Source organism: Danio rerio, chromosome 24 (genome assembly GCF_052040795.2).
Source record: "Danio rerio strain M-AB ecotype USA chromosome 24, GRCz13ab, whole genome shotgun sequence".
Classification (NCBI taxonomy): domain Eukaryota; kingdom Metazoa; phylum Chordata; class Actinopteri; order Cypriniformes; family Danionidae; genus Danio; species Danio rerio.
In genome coordinates this window covers 11,316,689-11,328,290 of record NC_141044.1, presented here as the reverse complement: position 1 = coordinate 11,328,290, position 11,602 = coordinate 11,316,689, and the positions used below count along the sequence as shown (strand labels likewise).

Sequence of the window (11,602 nt, the reverse complement as noted above, 5' to 3'; positions counted from 1 at the left end):
CCCGATATGTTCAATCTTTTTTTCCCTGTCATTTCTCTTCAGCAAATTATATTTTTAAAGCTGCTTGATTATTTTAAAACCGAAAGCAGAGCCCGTCAATTGGTGTTTTTTCATAAGATACTTCTTTATTAATGTTTTATTTTATGCGTAGTCTTTAATGTGCTTTTTAATAGTTTTATTTTATTCAAAGCAGCACCTAAAAGCGAATTTATCCTCAAAACGTGGCATGAGAGCGATGCATGTCATGTGTCGCATATAGCCTTTTTTTCTGATCTTTTTGCATAAAGGTTTTAATCAAAAGACAGGTAATTTAATTACTTTCGAAGTAATTAAATAAATTACTTTCGTGCTAAAATATTTGTTAAATAAATGTTATTTCAAAAAAAAGCATATGCAATGTGCTCTGACAGGTAAAATCCGATTCTTTCTCTCTTTCAAGTTCAAAGCAAATTTGAATGCCAAAGGATTTTAGATATGCATATACAAGACTATGTAGTATATTAACATCAACAAATTAATAAAATAAGTAGCAAATGACAGATAAGTTGATAAAAACAGACATTATCTCTAATTATCAGAATTGCAAGATTAAAACAGCTTAATATAGGCCTAAAAAATCTAGAAAGCAACTACTGCGCGCTGATATTTATTCTTCTTTTTTTCCGAATAACGAACAATTTCAACCGCGGGGAGATACCGACAGCTTGATTTGCAGTATTTTCTAACATGTTAGAAGCGGGCAGCGGGCATCAGCTAGCCGTAAAGACGGGCCGGCACAAAAAAACATGGCTGCCGGTGGAGAAGCGGCTGTGCCCTCAGCAGCTGATTGAGACGGAGCTGCATATCCTGAGTGCACTAAATACTCCAAGATCCGGGAGAAATTCTACCCGATAATCCAACACATACAAAACAACTTTGAGTCCCTGTCGAACAGAACCCATCTTACTGGGGGAGTGTGTGTGCTGCTGTGTGTTCACCCAACAATACCCGCTCCTGTCTCCAACACACAAATACTGGAACTCTTTATGTGGACTTACTTTTGATAATAGGCTACTATTATTACCTTTATCCTGTTTAATGTTATCAAAAATCTATTTTTATTTTTATTATTATATTTTTATTTTTTATTCTATTTTTATTTTTATCAATCATTTTTTTATTATATGTTATTTTCATATTTGTTTGCACTACTGCCCTTTTTGCACTGTCTTGTTTGTGAGACGCGCACTGCTTTGGCAAAACGAATGTACAGTTACTTGTCATGCCAATAAAGCACCTCAAATGTGAAAATAGCCTAGGCAACAAATAACAAATAGTAGTGTAATAATAACAAAAAATGCCCTTTTCATTTTCATACAATAGGCCTATGTGTGGGTTTTGACAATATGTGTTTAATTAAGCTATAAAGATCAGATGAAATGCATAGTGAAATATGAAATAAATGTCTCTTTTGCTGAAAATTTAATTAATCTATATATTTATTATTTTAAAAATCAACTCATTTTTGCCCAGAGAAAGAGGCGCGCGGCACTAGCGGACATGGGGTGCTTTTCCAAAAAAAGACGTACAGTAACTTGCAGCTGAACTATGCACAGTTTGGGGAAAAAAATGATATAGTGATGCATGTCCCCCAAAACCCCTAGTTTCTCTGCCGCAGATCCATCATTTGAATCAGGTTAGTTATAAGTAAAACGCACATAATGATAAAGCACACCATAATCACGAGGGCAATTAAATAAACAACCTAAACATATTTTAATTGTTTATTTATGTAATGTGAGTTTTTATAAATTTGTTCTTTAAATTATTTATAACTTAGGCTATTCTATCGAGATGACACCATAAAAGGCCTTCAATGCATTGATATAGGTAATAGGGATACAATGAAAAGCCGATTTCACTATTGACCGTTTTTATTCATTGACGGCTTCCCAACGCCGCTTTTCTGTTGCGCGAAAAAAAAGCTGCTGCAAATAAGCAAATTTATGACAAAACAATTTTAATAGTTTCAAAGTAGTAGCTGGTGTGCTTCATCTGCGTGATTCTGATTTGACATTCTTCCGCTAAACTTGCACTGTGTTGATATGTAAATGGGCTATGATCTTTGCCTTTGAGGCTAAGGCATGAAGGTGTAAATAAGCTATAGTTCTCTTTGCAACTTTCAATTTCGAGGTGGGGGAAGTGGGAAGAGGCAATTCAAATGTACCATCTCTAAAAAAAAAAGGCCGCTTACGCGGCATTTGTGTTTATTATTACCTTATTTTTATTTTATTATTATTAATTTATTCATTCATTCTTCATTCATTTTCTTTTCGGTTTAGTCCCTTTATTAGTCTGTGATCGCCACAGCGGAATGAACCGTCAACTTATCCAGCATATGTTTTACGCAGTGGATGGCAGGAGGGCCAGCTGGGGCTTCGGGAGGAGTGAAAGGAATTTGCCCCGAGTCTGGGAAAGATGGGTTGCCGTAATTACACTAGTTTTCCTATCGCACACATGCGCCAAACAAATAAACAAATAAATAAAAAAGGAAAAGAAAACATCTAGACTTATAGGCTGAGGTCTTTTTGCTTATAATCGCCCTTATGTATTATAATCACACCATATTAAAGACACAGCAGACATAACCCAGATAGCATACAGTTCTGGGCCACATCTGGGCCAACTAAGGCACATATGGCTCACTTCTGGCAATGGCAGGAGACATATGGGCCAGATGTGGCCCGTATGTGTCACACCTGGTGTAGTGTGAGTTGTGGCCTGCTGTATGTGGGCCAGATGTGGCCCGTGTGTGACACCCCGGGTGTAGTGTGAGTTGTGGCCTGCTGTATGTGGGCCAGATGTGGCCCGTGTGTGACACCCCGGGTGTAGTGGGAGTTGTGGCCTGCTGTATGTGGGCCAGATGTGGCCCGTATGTGTCACACCGGGTGTAGTGTGAGTTGTGGCCTGCTGTATGTGGGCCAGATGTGGCCCGTATGTGTCACACCGGGTGTAGTGTGAGTTGTGGCCTGCTGTATGTGGGCCAGATGTGGCCCGTATGTGTCACGCTGGGTGTTGTGTGAGTTGTGGCCTGCTGTATGTGGGCCAGATGTGGCCCGTATGTGTCACGTCGGGTGTAGTGTGAGTTGTGGCCTGCTGTATGTGGACCAGATGTGGCCCGTGTGTGACACACCGGGTGTAGTGTGAGTTCTGGCCTGCAGTATGTGGGCCAGATGTGGCCCGTGTGTGACACCCCAGGTGTAGTGTGAGTTGTGGTCTGCCGTATGTGGGCCAGATATGGCCCGTGTGTGACACACCGGGTGTAGTGTGAGTTGTGGCCTGCTGTATGTGGGCCAGATGTGGCCCATGTGTGACACATCGGGTGTAGTGCGTGTTGTGTATTTTTAGTTCCGGTTTAACTTTAAATTAACGGGAGCCTTTGAAGTGGTTACAAATTATTAGAAATTGAAAATCAAAGTTAATTTGTCTTTCTAAGTCTGTACACTTTCGTTTTATGAAGTAGAAAATAGAAAATAAATATTGTAAATTAATGTAATGTGATGCAAGGATTTACATTTTTCCGATTGGCTACTTCTGCCTGTGGACTGCATACCTAATGAGTGGGAGGGGCTTTTCTCTCAAACAATACACAGACTCTGATGTGAAGCATCAGCAGTTCTGTGTTTCCTGTGTTTTATTAACATTATTGTCCCTCATCAGGCAGTGAGAGCGCTACACCTTCTCTGAAAATAATAACATTGCATGTTCTAAATAAGACTTTTTGTGATTGAAAATTATTCTTTAGGTTATTAAGAATAGGAATAAGCTATTGCTTATCTGGGAAAGTATATGTTTGTAACCTTATCACATATTAATTCAGTTTATTTCCTCAATAATGGATTTATTTTTACTTTAAGGCTGCTATGAATATAAATTTATATTATCTGTTAAATGTAAATGTTCCAGCATGAGTAAAATTCTTTTTTTTTTTTCATATTACCTGGTATGTCTATAAATGTCTATAAATGCAATGAGTTTCATTATTTATTATGTTTTGATCCATTAATGTTTTGTTCAGTTTCTCCATTTGAATGAATTAAGACAGTGTCCTACCGCCACCTACTGGGTGGATTTAATTTGCTATTAGTACTACTTTTTAATTAACAATTTTACAAATGAATTCATAATCTAATAATGCTGAATTAAAGTGCTGTTTTCTTGGTGTTATTTTTTGCAATTCTACATTTTTATAATGATTTTGTTTGATTAAATGCCACATACAACATTGTTCTTTTTTTATTTAATTTGAATATTAAATAGACATAAATGTTTTGTTTATGAATAAAATAACTATATATAAAAAATGTCAGAGAACTGAGCAGTAGAATGTGAATAACATGAATGTGTTCGTGAATAAGCTGATCTTTGTAAACAACACAAAGTTTTATTTACTTATTCTACAGAACACAAAAAATAATAAAAATAAATCTGACCAATTTTAATGCGCACACCTAACCCCGCTCCTAACCCTACCCCTCACTTTGATGTCACTAGCTCTATTTGAGTGCATTGTTTCTGACATTGCATGTCAAACTGTGTGTCTCAGCTTGCATATGCAAGTCTGCAATCAGATACTAATGCTTCTGCAACACAGCCCTGAGGGTACAATCCTCAGTGCTGGGAAACACCACACATTATCTTAATCACAAACTACAGCAAATTTAGTTTATCCAAAATTCACTTATACTGCAAATTTTTGCACAATGGAAGAAACTGGAAACCAACAGAAACAACATGCAAACTCAACATAGAAAGGCCCAAAAGTCTATCCTGGTTCTGTGTGTGTGCACCTGTAACAGTGTCAACAAACTTTATAGACAATATGCTATTAATAAGCATGTTAATTAGCAATTAGTTAATTGTAAATATATCTTAAAGTGTTATAGTTTTTATATAACAAGCTACTGAATATTAAAAATAACAGTAAATATTCTAGAATTAAAGCATGTTACATAACAGAGCAAGGACATGTTCACAGTATGTCTGATAATATTTTTTCTTCTGGAGAAAGTCTTCGACTAGAATAAAAGCAGTTTTTTTTAAAAAAGTGTTTTAAGGTCAAAATTATTAACCCCTTTAAGCTATTTATTTTTTCTACAGTTTCAGAACAAGTCATCATTTTTATAAAATAACTTGCCTAATTACCCTTACCCTAATATATATAATATTATATATATATATATATATATATATATATATATATATATATATATATATATATATATATATATATATATATATATATATATATATAAACATAATCATAAAACTGCCCCCTGGTGGCGAATATGTGTTTCGCTTCATCCTTGCATTACGGTGGAGTGGGCGGAGCCTCGTGAATGACGGTTTTTTTTTTTCAAACGAGGAAGTGAAGTCAAGTCCGCCATTTCATCTTCTTCTTTATATCGGGTAAGTTATTATTTTAAAATCATATTTGTGAGATATTTGTCGTCAGGTAATGTTTTTATTTGTTAGAAAAGCCCCTGTTTTGAATAGTGATAAAACTGTAACTTATATGTGGCTAATATGGCTAAAAACGGCTAAGAATGATGGCCGCCGTCAGTTCAGTAACGTTAATCTGTTAAGTTGATTGTGCTCGGGGTTTTAACAAATTCATTCAAATTCAAGTTACAATTGAAATGATCAATAAGACGTGTTATATGAAGAACAGCGTCGAAACGAGAGCTTGAATGAATGAGTCATATGCTGTCCGTTTTATACAGTTGTAATAGGTGCCGAGTTCTGCTTTTGTACTGGTTTTAGTTCAAACACTGAACGAACAGTCTCTTTTTGGTAACGTTAATCCTAATGATCTTGATTTGCTTGTTAATGTGTGTTTTATCAAGTTTCAGCAAAAGTTTGCAGAGTAACGTTATGTGGTTCATGCTGGCCACTGTTGAGACTGGTCTGCATTAAAAAAAATTTAAAGCCAAAACGTTTGAAAAAAAATCCACAGTTGAAACATGATGTGTTAAATGACTTATGAAGGAAATTAATTAGCTAAAAAAGAAGGCTAAGTGTGTTATGAAATATTAAACCTTGGTAAAAAATAAAATCAATTGTGTTAAATAAGCTTAAAAACCATATCTTATGTTTTATATTACATTAAAACAGCCTGGAAACTGAACTGCACCATTAATCTTGTACATATGTATCAAGTCCAAACAAATGGTTTTGTGGCAAGTAAAAATTAATTTTTTATAAATCGATTGTATTGTATTAATTTGTTACAGAAAAGAAAGGAATCATGCAAGGATGCAAGCTGAAGGAAAGGACAACTCTCACATCAGTGCATTACTAATTGTTTGACTTCATCATCAAGCACACCAGGTACAATATTGTACATATTTTGTAACTTGTATATGTCAGACTGGTTGTTGGGAACTGAAATAATATATTTTTATGTTTTATTTATTGTTAAAATATTACAAGATTTATTGCTGCTATTTTATCACTGTGTGAGGTCATAGCTTATTTAAAATATCTATTATTAAAAAAAAAAAAAATTTGAAAGAAAGTCTAAATGTTTTCACAAGGTAATTTATTGAATTGTTTTCTGAAAATGTAAAATTTGAAAGTATTGGTGAGCTGAAAAAACAGAGTCTGTTGAAGTAACTTTTATTTTTATCTTAACTTTTTATTTTATGTTAAAAGTAGATTAATTTACCTTGGATCGCATGTTTAAGTTATAATTTCACAGTGAAAAATGTAAAAGAAAACCATTGAAAACAATGGCATAATGATTTTGCTTGTTCACAAGAGGTACTTGATTTATTTTTCCTGTAGTGATACATAAGTTTTTAAAGACTAATGCTTGACACTTAAATTTTAAAGGGATAGTTCACCCAAAAATAATGACATCTTTTATCCTCCACTTGTTTCAAAATATTTTTTTTTTGTTCTGTTGAACATAAACTCAGGCGGTGTGGTGCACAGTGGATAGCTCTGTTGCCTCCCAGCAAAAATGTTTCTGGTTCGAGCCTCGGCTGGGTCAGTTGGCATTTCTGTGTAAAGTTTGTATGTTCTCCCCGTGTTGGCGTGGGTCTCTTCCGGGTGCTCCGGTTTCCCCCACAAGACTTGCGGTACAGGTGAATTGGTTTAAATGAGAGTGTATGGGTTTTTCCCAGTGATGTGTTGCAGCTGGAAGAGTATCTGCTGCGTAAAACATATGCTGGATAAGTTGGCTGTTCATTCCACTGTGGTGACCCCAGATTAATAAAGGGATGAAGCTGAAAAGAAAATGAATGAACACAAACCCAGTTTTTCCTACTATGTATATCAATAGTTCCAGGTTTCTAACATTCTTCAAAATATCTGCTTTAGTGTTTTACAGATTCAAACTGCTTTGAAACAAGTTGAGGATGAATAAATTGTGGCAGAATAGTAAACTATATCTTTAAATGTTTTATTCTGTATGTTATGTGTATTCATATTTGTCTTGTCTTTTGTCATATTGTCCTTTTAGCTCAGATTGTGATGGACCTGGAATGCGACACCAGTTACTCTTAAGTCAAGAGCCAAATGAAGCACCAGAGTACAGATTATGGAGGAATCTGAAGTTGAACTAACTAGAAGCAGGGAACCATACTAATAAAGTTCCTTAAGGTAAAAGCACCTGCTTTATTTTGATAGGAAGTATTTTTTATAGAGTTCTATTGTTTTATTCTTATTCTAATTTTATTTTATTCATCTACTGAATGGAAGTCATTCAAATTTCACAACGAATGATTTGCAGATTGAATATAAAATATAATGACATTTTAATACATTATTTCTTTTGGTTATTCTTTGCATCTATATATGGGCAAGTATTTAATCAATGAAAATAATTTTAAACAACTTAACTAACCAAATTACTCTGTTGGACCCTAGCAAAATCCTCAAACTAACACACACTCTTGTGAATGCATTCTCACATTCATACACTCAAAAACACACATTCATACAACAGTCTGTCTCAGTCTGACTCACACACAACATCCTCTCTCACAGGTTTTTCTAGCAAACCTCCACCACAAGCTTGTCCTTTTATGCTGCTTTTGTTTCAAACATTTTAGAGCATGATATAGTCCAGGTTTTTATCACTAAATATTTTTTTTCCATTCAGCAGTTTCCTTGTAAAGATGAACCCAGGGAAGGATCGAAAGTGGAGAAGACCAGATCAAGAAAGACTACATCAAGATCTGCGGTCAGTTCAAAGGTACTTTCACTAATTACCAAGATTTCAGACTATGAACTGATGTTGTAAACTTTGAGTGTCAGATCTTCCTACATCGCCTAGCAAAAATTCTTCCCAGTGTCTTGTAGTAGAAGTGATGCAGTCAATCGAGTTTACATTATTTCGTAAATTGCTTTCCGATTTAATAAAAATATAATAACCAAACTTGATTAATGTAACAATTTTGATGAAAAGGGCATGTTTTACTAAAGCTTTTAGCACAAAGGCACCCCCTTGGAATATTGCTGTGTCTGACGTCACGGGATTGGTATGCTGGAAACGTTTTTGAATGAGGTATTTGTATGATTTATACATAGTCTGTTTTAAAGCGTCACTAAATTGTACAGGCATTACAGGTCAAAGCAATCTGTTGTTACATTTATCAAAATTAACAATAAGGCTCTTAAAACACTGCTTTGAAAAATGTAAAGAAATGCAAATTCCTTTTTATGTAGTCTTGTAATTAAACAATTAAACCATTTAAACAAGTTTACACTTAAAAAAGGTTTGTAATGAAAATCCGATTTTTTTTTCCAAATGTAACTAACTAAAATAGTACCATGTACTTTTACTCTGTATTAGTATTATTTACTAAAATTTGTTTTATTTTAGCAATATAATAGTATTTCTAGTCCTTTAATTTAATATAATTTAATTTTCAGTTCTCTTTCCATCTACAAAAACATTAAAAAAATAATAATTTCACAAGCACATTTAAAATAGGTTTAATACTATGAAATATTATATTAATAATATATATATTTAGTTTTTATAAATTGATAGGTAGTTCGTATGGAATGTTTTTATGTATTGCTGAGAATACATTTCAGGTGTTCAATATGTTGCTTATCAGTCTTAAAAATAAAAATAGGTGCTTAAAGTGATTAAAAGTCCTTAATTTTAATTGAGTTGTGCCTGTATGTACTCTGCAAACAGCACCTTTTAATTGTTGTCTTCTCCTATTTTCAGGATGTTTTGTATTGGACAGTTTTTTTGGCTTTGATCCTTGCTCACCCCTGACCTCACTCTTGGACTGCCCTGTTGGATTTTCAGTTTATTTAATTTTTTTTTTTTTTTGTTCTGGGTAGATGTTAATAAATATTTAGTTGTAATTATTTAAATAATATGTTTTTGTTAAATATGCGATTTCTGTGTTTGTTCTGTCTACTCGTACTTGTTTATCTTGTTTCTGTAATTATCATTTGTTTATTTGACCCTTGCCTCGCCTCTGATCTTGTTTTTGGATTGCCCTTTATATATCTTTTTAATTATTAGTTCTGGTTATATGGTTATAAAATATTTGTTAATTGAATTAATATGCATTTTATAAAAAATATATATTTTCTGTGTTTATTCTGGATCTATTTATCTAATTTGTATATACATTTGTGTTTGAATGTTCTTCTTATTCTGTATATCCACTTACCTAATTTTAACTTTTATATATATTTATTTGCATTTAATTTGTGATAATTCTGTATGCATTTATTTATCTAATTCATATATTTATTTGTATTGCATTAATCAATCTGTTGTTGTTGTTTTTGTATGCATCTATTTATATAATTTATATAAATTATATATTTGTATTTATCAATTTATATGCTTCCTTTAAAGCAATTTTTTTAAATAAAGCAATTTAAACTAAGCATTCCTTTTAATGTGATTTATATAGCTACCAAATGTAGATGTGAGCCACATCTAACCCAAAAGTCAGCCGCAACTGAACCAGATCTGGGCCAGATCTGTAAAATTGCATGGGCCGCATCTGGGCCAGATCTGAGAAACTGCATGGGCTGTATGTGGGCCAGATCTGAGAAAGTGCATGGGCCACAGCTGGGCCAGATTTGAGAATGTGCATGGGCCGCAGCTGGGCCAGATCTAAGAAAATGTATGGGCCACATCTGGCCCAGATATGGACCATGCTTTTTCTGAGATATGGCCCAGATCTGGTTCAGTTGTGGCTGACTTTTGGATCCTTATGTCAGCCACAATCAGGTTGAGTCATCGCCGTCATTCCGCGCGGTATGTGGGCCAGAAGAAAATGGGGGATGTGGGCCATATCTGGGCCAGATGTAATTTGCTATCTGGGAAAGGTTGTGTTATTACCTAACTACCTAAATTACCTTTTGTAGACTCAAAACAAGTGTCATATCTTGATAAGCCTAAGCCACATTGAAATATAATTTAAAGAATTACATTATCGGATATAATAAAATCGCATTAAATAAATAAACCAATATAAAACAAGCAAAAGCAAGCTATAACAGTTTAGGTAGGCCTATACATAAATAAAACCGTTAAAGCCAAATCAAACTTTTATTTTACAAGATATTTTCTTTTAAAAGATTTTAGATATTTTTAAAAAACAATAAACACCAGAGAAGGTTTAGAATATTATTTATAAAGTATTTGGATATGATGATAATAATCAAATCGTGCAAACAGAGCATTTTTGGGAACACGTTTCAGGTCTCTCCAGTGCATTTGGGCTGAATGTTTGACTGTGTCTAAATGAGGATGTTATAAAATACATTTTCTACCGAGTTATTAACGGATGCACGATGCCAACAGTCAACAGGGCTGGGTTTGCGTTACGCGCTGCGAGCTATAGGCCGACAGTGGAAATGCGACATGACTTCGGTCTCGATGCCCATTAACACCTGAAAGACAAGCTTTTGGTTATGAGATGGGGGAAGGGGTATGTCTCCACTCTCAAGTGTTTTCCACAAACATGGTTACACAAAATCCAAAACTCCCGAGGACGGATGGCGTAACCGTAGCAAAACCTATGCGTTTTAAAACCAAACCGCATTAAATATGGGGCCTTATGAAAATGAATGTTTCTATGCACAGCAACTTCTGGACTGAACTACTTGTTATTTAAATATCTCTATTACGCTCTAGCATTCGCCAAAACGAATTTGTACATAAAAACACCGAGCCTAGCTGAATAGGGTGTTGCCTGCTGAGCCATGACAGCAGCAGACAATTCCGCACGACCATAAAGCCTTCACCCGACAGTTATTTTCTAATATTCACAACGCGAGCCACAACAATAGACATGCCATGCCCATCATCCTTACAGACAACTTCGCTTTAAACTGTATTAAGGTCCCATTTACACTGCACAGCAGTTTTATATAAAACGTTAATGATACATGTAACAGGCTATATTTTGATGGTGAAATAACCTTTTAAACGATGGCTTTTTATTTCAGTATTCAAACATTAAATAACGAATGCATCAAGTGAAATAATGAATATGCAAAAACACATGTATATAAATATAAAGGACTATTATAATTAGCAAAATGCTGCTCTATTTATCTTTGTATTTTTATA

General features: G+C 34.3%; 1 long non-coding RNA gene across 3 annotated transcripts; it reads left to right on the top strand.

The window, feature by feature from the left end:
* Positions 1-5,397: 5,397 nt before the first annotated feature.
* Positions 5,398-9,903, top strand: LOC147837972 (uncharacterized). Of its 3 annotated transcripts, none has more exons than XR_015524802.1 (5): positions 5,398-5,448; positions 6,273-6,369; positions 7,505-7,644; positions 8,147-8,239; positions 9,227-9,903. It is a non-coding gene; the product is annotated as an uncharacterized LOC147837972 (long non-coding RNA). The 3 variants fall into 3 exon arrangements; XR_015524803.1 differs by having other exon boundaries at positions 8,150-8,239; positions 9,227-9,779; XR_015524801.1 differs by lacking the exon at positions 9,227-9,903 and having other exon boundaries at positions 8,147-8,935.
* The last annotated feature ends 1,699 nt before the right edge of the window (positions 9,904-11,602 follow it).